Here is a 7,609-nt window from a genome sequence, read left to right on the forward strand (position 1 = left end):
ACCACTGTCCTCATGAATTTGCAGAGGAACCTAGTAAGTAAATACCTCTTCTTCACTTGTATAGTAAAAATGAAAGAAAAAAAGGTTGTGAAGTGTCTGCTTGGGAGTATATACAAACTAAATCAAAGGTATTGTTCAAAATTTACAGCAGGTCATCTCTTCTTTTTTCCTATTTCTTTTCAATATCGAATGAAGGGCTGACCAGCAAGGTCAAACTTTCCTTATTAATGAGGCATTGCTAGAGCTTTGTCTCATTAGGGCACTCAGAACTATGCATTTACTGCAATTTGCAGCACTTAATAGAGAAAGGTCAGAGCGGGTTACGTTCAATTTCCACTTGGCAGAGGGAGGAAAAATGGAAGCAATTCATTTGCACAAATTTGAATAATTCTTCTCAGTCTCCTTTTCTTTATCTACGTCTAGATAATTCCTGCATCTTAGCCTGCTCACAATCATCCCAAACCTGCCAACAGCCAGCTTTCTATGAAGGCTGTAATGGAGCTGACAGATTCTATGAATCCAGGTGTCAAAATAAAGCCATTCAGCTCCCCCCCTCTCCCTCTCTCACAACAGGGAATAGAAGCTGCCTCTAGTGAGCTCTTAAACTTATCATAAATGTATCAAGATTGCTGTGGGCCATGAAACAGCTGTAGACAATTAATCTTTCCACAATTCTTCGGCATAAGAATTGCTTTCCCCGCAAAGTAACATCTGCCATGCTGAGGTGATTATTCATGGGCAATGGGCGCCACCATAGTTTTATGCATAGAGCCATCAGTGGCAATGAAGCAAAATTTATAGTTTTCCCTGGTTCAGTAAAAATAACATTTCAGCTGCATTAAAATGTCATCCATCAGCATTGTCCCAGAGCACAGGGCCCCATCTCATCCAGAGAAATTAAAAAGTATTCATTTTAATGGTAACTTGCGAAGCTTGCAGTGACACTGCTTCCCCCCCCCCCCCCTTTTTTTTTTTGTAAGCAATATTGAGGAGGAGGAGGGCTGAAGGAAAAGGTTATGTGGTGCAGCGAAGCTGAGGATTAAATGTGCTACTAGGGAGTAATGATATACCAATTACTGGGCTGCTGGTTCTTATTTATTCATAACCCCTGAACGCTTAATCAAAAATCCTTGAATCAAATTGAACAACTAAAGAAGGAAAGTTATTTCACAGAGATAATGTAATTCCTCAACTTAAAAAAAAAGAGAGAGACAGAGAGAGTGCCAAATGGACATAAAGGCAAGATGTGGCTCTTGCCAGAGTGGTAGGGTTAGTCTTTTAAAACATTAGCTTAAAGGAGGAGGGAAATCTAAGCCGGAAATGTAATGGTAGTAATTTACAAGCAAGTTTCTATTCTAACTCCTAGAGTAAAGCTGATTAATGTCTGCTCTGGCAGCATACTCAAGGGAGAGAGGTGTGCAAAAACTTACCGTGTGAGTTTTAAAGTGCTCTGTGTTGCTCATGTGTGGTGGGTAGACAGAAACCATCGGGCTGTTCAGGTAGCACCTTGCTCTGGCAAGCACCGACAAGTCAAGGACTGCTTAGGAACCAAGGTGCCATTCATGTGAGCAAAGATAGCACACATCGGATTTAAGACTATTTGGAAACTTGCAGGGATGAAAGACATTCTTCCCTGGTAAAGAAGCAACTGAAAGAACAGAGCACATCTGCACCTTTTGGAACTGGACCTGGACTGTACTTTGGGCTCTGTGGCCCAAAGGTAGTGGACAGCTGCAGTGGGTCCAACTCAAACTCTTCACTTCTGAGCTACTACTCATGCTCCCGATTTATTTTCGGGTGAAAGAAACAGTGTTTAGAATAAGATAGTATGTATGGAAAAGGTGTCAAAATCTCCAAGAGCTGAACATAAATATGTCTACATTCTAATTTTTCAACAGTGGTAGCAATCTGCACATGCAAAATCTTTGGAATGAGAATTAGAAGGTATCTTATCTTAACCTTTATGGACAGACTTATTTACAAAGGCACATTGGAGCTGACAGATGAAGAACAGCACCGAAGGAAAAGCTTCCTCACCAGCACAGGCTTGGCTCCAGGCAGCCTGGTGCACACATGGAGCAAGTTTTGTCTTTACCTACTAGGGTTACTTCAGGGTATCCACAGACTGACTTTACTGATCAGTTTTAGAGCTGTTCCTTTACCCAACCAGGTATTTTTTTTTCCATAGCATTTTGTAGAGACAAACCTTCCCTGAGAGTTCAAATCCTGTGTGTTTTGTGTTTCTCTCTCTTATGATCCACCTCTTTACAACATGAGTGCCCAAAACAGAAATTCAGGCTTGGACCAGGAATCAGATTTCAAATCTGTCAGAAAGCTAAGTGACACCAACATACATGCTACTGATCCTGGAACAACTCTAATTTCAGTGAAGCAACCATAGCAGGTAGATGGACGGTTACTACAGTACCTAATTCTGCAAGTACAGCTTGCTCTAAGAAAAATATCTCCTCCTCTTTTCTGAGAGTCTCTAAAAAATGCCAAATGCACAGTAAAGAGACAAATTCCTGGTCTAGTGCCTTTATCTGAGAAGGCAATTAATTATGGTCTAAAAGAAAAACTACAGTATTCCCTTAAGTGAGAGGCAGGCCTCTCAGGAGCTGAGTGGTGGTGAGCAACTCCAATGAGGAATAAGCAGGCTTGCTAGAAATTGTTACCTCAAATGTTTAGGTTTACATTTGTCCTGTTGCCGATGCAATAGCAGGGCTGACTCAAGGCCCACATCTAGGATGAAGGAGGCTTGAGCTGATCTCTGATGGCTCCTACACCTTTTACTGTTTGCTGTGGAAAAGAAAAAACTTGTGACGCTATGAGACCTATCCCTAACACGGGAACAAACAAAATCATTTTGATGGTTTGCATAAATTCTTTCAAACCCACTGCTGATTCATTGGAAAGGACAGGTTCAGCTCTTGGGTCCTGACTGACCTCACTTGAATTATGAGGGGCCTTGCCTGGAAGAAATATTACTGTTGGCAAGATCAGAAAACAGCAACAGTGCCTGCCAGGCCCTCTTGAGACTTCAGCGATCAGCTTAAGTGGCACACTGAAGGACACGAGACTCAAGAGCAAAGAAAATACTGAAGGGGAATTGCAAGTAACAAATCCTGTCTGGATTCAGAGACAGAAGGTAACAGCTAGCGGGAAATTATCTAACAAATAAATTTGACTTAAGGAGAAAATACCGATCGACCCATCAGTGTGAGAAGGAAGAGATACCTGATGTTTACTAGACTCCTTTGTTGACTGAGAAAGATTAAGTTTAAGCAGGCAAAAGAAAACCGTATAAGTAGCCAGAGAATGAAAGCTGAGTGAAAAGCTCACGGAAAGTTGGGAAAGCAAAGCATAACACTGGGGGTGGGGTGGGGTGGAAATCACGTGAAGGAGAATGACATAGAGAGTAGAAAAAGCAGGCACCTGATACAGTGAATTTCCAGCAGCCAAGGCTCTACCATCTGCAACCTTACACTCAAGTTGTGAAATTTCATCTAGGGAATGCTGACTGAGATCCCTCCCCGTTTCCACAAGCAATCTGAACTTTCCTGGATTCAGCCTATGCACAGAAATAGTAACCTCTGGGTCCTGCTGCAGCTGAGAAAGCACAGTAATCCAGAGAAAGTACACACTGTGCTTTTTCATAGAGATTTTACTTTTGTCTTATCTGCATTCCTTAATATTAAAAAGTATGGGTTGGCTTATGAATATGCAGCTCTTTATGAACAGAAGTCTCCCACAGACTGTGGATGATTAGCTTTGGAAAAAAATGAACAAAAAAAAAAGAAAGAAGTAAAAAGCACAAACCCTTCCTCTTTTATTTTTCTTCAGTCAGAGACGCCAGGATAAAACAACCCAGAAACTTAAACAAAAAAGTCTGCTAAATTTCATATGCTTAACTCTGGGCATGAAAATAAAGCAGCCTTTATTTTGTGTGCTATGGAGCTGCCTGGACACTTATATCAAACTATTTCAGTTATAAGGTAAGAAGTAGGTTTCACACGCACTAAGAATGGACTCAAGATCAATTCACTACTGCACCTATCTCTGACAGCTACAAGTAGCTGACCCCCCAGGAAACTGTGTAAGATCAAGACAGAGCATTTGTTCTCCTTGGTGGTTATTCCCAGTTTCCAACAATGAATTTTTCAGGGATCTCCTGGACCAGCGGCTTCCTCTGCCACATCACCTGCAACATCCAAACCTCCTTAACAGTGTAATCCTGCTTTTGATGAACTAAGAGTTTTGAGCAGCTCTGAAGAGCTGCCCTTAACTGGATGCTGTCCCTACCCCTTCCCACTACCACCCATCTCTGGAGAAGGACATTAAGATAGATGTTGGTCAGTGCTACTGGCAATAGCCCAGGCAGAAGAGAGTCATGTGCAGGCCTCACGGAGAGGTTGGCTTTCCTTGGCAACACACCTTGAGCCCTCCAGCTTTTCCCAGCAGCTGTCAGGGTAATTGCCTTCCTAGGAGGCCAGGACTCTTGTGCATTCAAAGAAGACAGAGAACTTCATGTGACTTCTTTGAGTCTCAAGAGGGGAAATTGGCTGAAGTGTTCAAGTAGGTGAACCTTTTTCTGAAAGTTAGCAATACAAGTATGATTTGGCTTTCAGTTTAAAAATGTTTCAACTCAAATGGTAAGCCACAAGGCTTTTAAAATTTGGCTCTTTTTTAAGCGGTACAATTACCCTTCCAAGAAATGTTAGGACAAGACAATTAACCATGTTATTGATTTTCTAAAACAGCAATCTTACTCTGACTTCATCAGGAAATCTGCTGATGTCGGGCCATAACTGCACTCACTGGCCACACCAAGACATCTTTTCCAACCAGGAAGGTCTCTCTCACCTTGAAGATGCCTGAGCTTCACCATGATATAGGCTGAATACTTCGGGGGATTCATGAAGAGCTTTTAACTGTCATTTGTTATCTGAGGCCCAGAAACCCCAATGGAAGCTCACGCTCATAATACAGATCTGCACAGTGTTATCCAACATCCCCACGCTAATTTGCTCTAACAGCATCAAAATGTGCAGGGAAGCGCCAGTCTCATAGTAGCCTGGGTATGTCCCTAGGGTCTCCGGGGAGTCTACATCTGAGTCTCCTAGCCAGGATGAAACTGAACCTGTGTCATCCCATCCCAATCATGCATTGGATTTAACGCCCAGGCTCCGCAAAAAAGTACAACTGTACTTCCCTTTTGCTGGGCAAATGTACCGGTGTAATTAGGAAGAGTGTGCCAGCTCTAGCCAGAGGAGTTAGTTATCCATGGGCAAAAAAGAATAGGAAAACCCTGACAGATAAGTACTCTGTTAGCCACTTGACAGGTGAGGTGATAAGGAGATTACAGATGACCTGCTTAAAGTCATGTGAGACTTCAACAAACCTGGGAACTGTCCCCAGATCTGCAGTCACACTCACCATCAAGCGCTCCTTCATAGTCGTCTTTCTTCTTGGTACATGGCGAGATTCACTACCATCCAGCAATTTCTCAGCAGCAATGTCTGTGCGCACTAAAAGAAGCAATTTAAGGAGAGCTGAGGGTCTTCTGGTAATTTAGCAAACCACCATTTTTTTCTGTCCTACCAAAGTCACCACAAGGAGAGAATCCGCAGTGAGAAGGAACGACATGTTTCTGCAACATCAACTCTCAGCTAACAGCACCCATTCATCCACTTTCTAGCAATAACAAAAAATATGAGGTGTTCACATTTGGAGCCAAGGAGAGAGCAAATTAAATCTTTTCTTATATTCTTCCCACAGAGCTAAACACCTTTCTATATATATATATACACACACACACACAAGGTTATTTACTATACCTTTACTTCATGAGTGTTAAAGACATTATTTCATGTTAAATATTGTGGGTCTCTTAAAATAGGAGACACTGGGAAAAACAGAGGGTTGCTTTAACAAACACATTAAACACTATCTGATTTTAAAAAATTGTGAAGCACAAATTAGCTGGAGCTTAGCACTCAGTGTCTCTTCCTTGGCCTATAAAGTCAACAGTTATGGTGTTAAAGTTTAATCAATCCCATAAAATGTTACTCAGAAAGTGACCCTGGTGTTATGGCTGAAGTACATCTCCTACATTAAAAAGCACTTTTGTGGAAGCCAGAGCAGTGTTATTGAAAGAGAGAGCTAATAGGTATGAGGTTAAGAAGGGGAGGTGGAAGTAAAGGAGAGCTTTGGGAAAGACAGTGGAGGAAGGAAAGTAAGAGGAAAGGGAGGAGAAAATCCTTTTTTTTTCAAGTGGTTCCCTGCAGAGGTAAGTGTAAATACATGAATGTTCAGGTTGGAAGGATAAAAAGCTCTCTTGGCAGTTTCTCAAGAACAGAGTTCTTCATGAACTTCATAGTAAAAGTGAGTGCGATTTTCACAATCAACACAGGAAGATTACAGCAAACACGGCGATGGTAACATCACCGTAGACAGACGACAGGGCATGACTGACTCCTGCAAAGAACAGGTTTTTGGATACTGTTAAGATGTGGCTAATTAAACTACAACTTCATCAGAACAATATATTTGTTGGCAAAAAAATAAAGCCAGAAGATCATTAAATATGGTGCATGAACATTGGTTTTGATCATTATCAAGCTGACTACTGATTCGTCTCCTAATGTCCAGCTACCTTCCACTGCAACTTGCAAGCACTAAATAGGATATACTCAGCCTTGCCAGATATTCTACTTCCCATATGGTTTTGGTTAGAACAGCCAGCATCCTTCAATATTTGTATCGTGGTACTTCATAACTGGATATTGTCATCAGCAAAAACAGTGAAAACACATACAATTCTGAGGGAGGCAATATGGCTTGAAATCAGAGCACTTAACCAAGCACTGAACCAAGAAGTTCAAAACTGCGGAGCGTGCTGCCAGATCTCTGTTTTTCACCCAGCAGAATTTAGACTCCACCATTCACCAAGAGATTCATAAAAATCTGCCAGATTTCAGGTCAAGATTATTAACTATGCTGAACCTCTGGTGCAATATATCGTGTCTTCCAGACCCATATGAAAGCATATGCAAACCACTAAGATTATCAGAGGCATTCAGAAACTACTTAAGTTAGTTAACCTTATCAGAAATAGTCCTCTGTGTCAGATTATCTGCAGAAAGAAGATAGAGAGACAGAGAACAACTCAGTTTTAAGAAGCAGCTGAACAAAAACTGTTTTAAGAGGGGGAAGAAAAAAAAAACTTCTCTTTCAAAGGCCTCTGTCTCCAAATTACCCGTCAGTGATTATAGCAGTGTATTCCCAAATTCTAAAGAAAACATTTCTTTGCTTACTACCTACGAGAAATTTCAAGTGACTTGTTTTCTCAGGGCTATGGATGAGGAGAGGGCCGTATTGTAGCGATTATTTCAAGCTACCTATACCCTGAAGTGTGAATGGCATCTGCAGCATCATAACATAATAAGGTGTTAGTGTTTCCACCTATTTTAACTGAAGTAGGTAGTATTTGCTATTTTATTAAAAGGTTGTCCAAAGCCTGATCTGGGTAGATTCCCGTATTGCTATTCCAGAGCATCTTTGACTGCAGTAAGGATTTTCTTATAGTTCTGAAGAGGAAAACAGGAAA

Source organism: Eurypyga helias, unplaced genomic scaffold (assembly GCF_000690775.1).
Source record: "Eurypyga helias isolate BGI_N326 unplaced genomic scaffold, ASM69077v1 scaffold8638, whole genome shotgun sequence".
NCBI lineage: Eukaryota > Metazoa > Chordata > Aves > Eurypygiformes > Eurypygidae > Eurypyga > Eurypyga helias.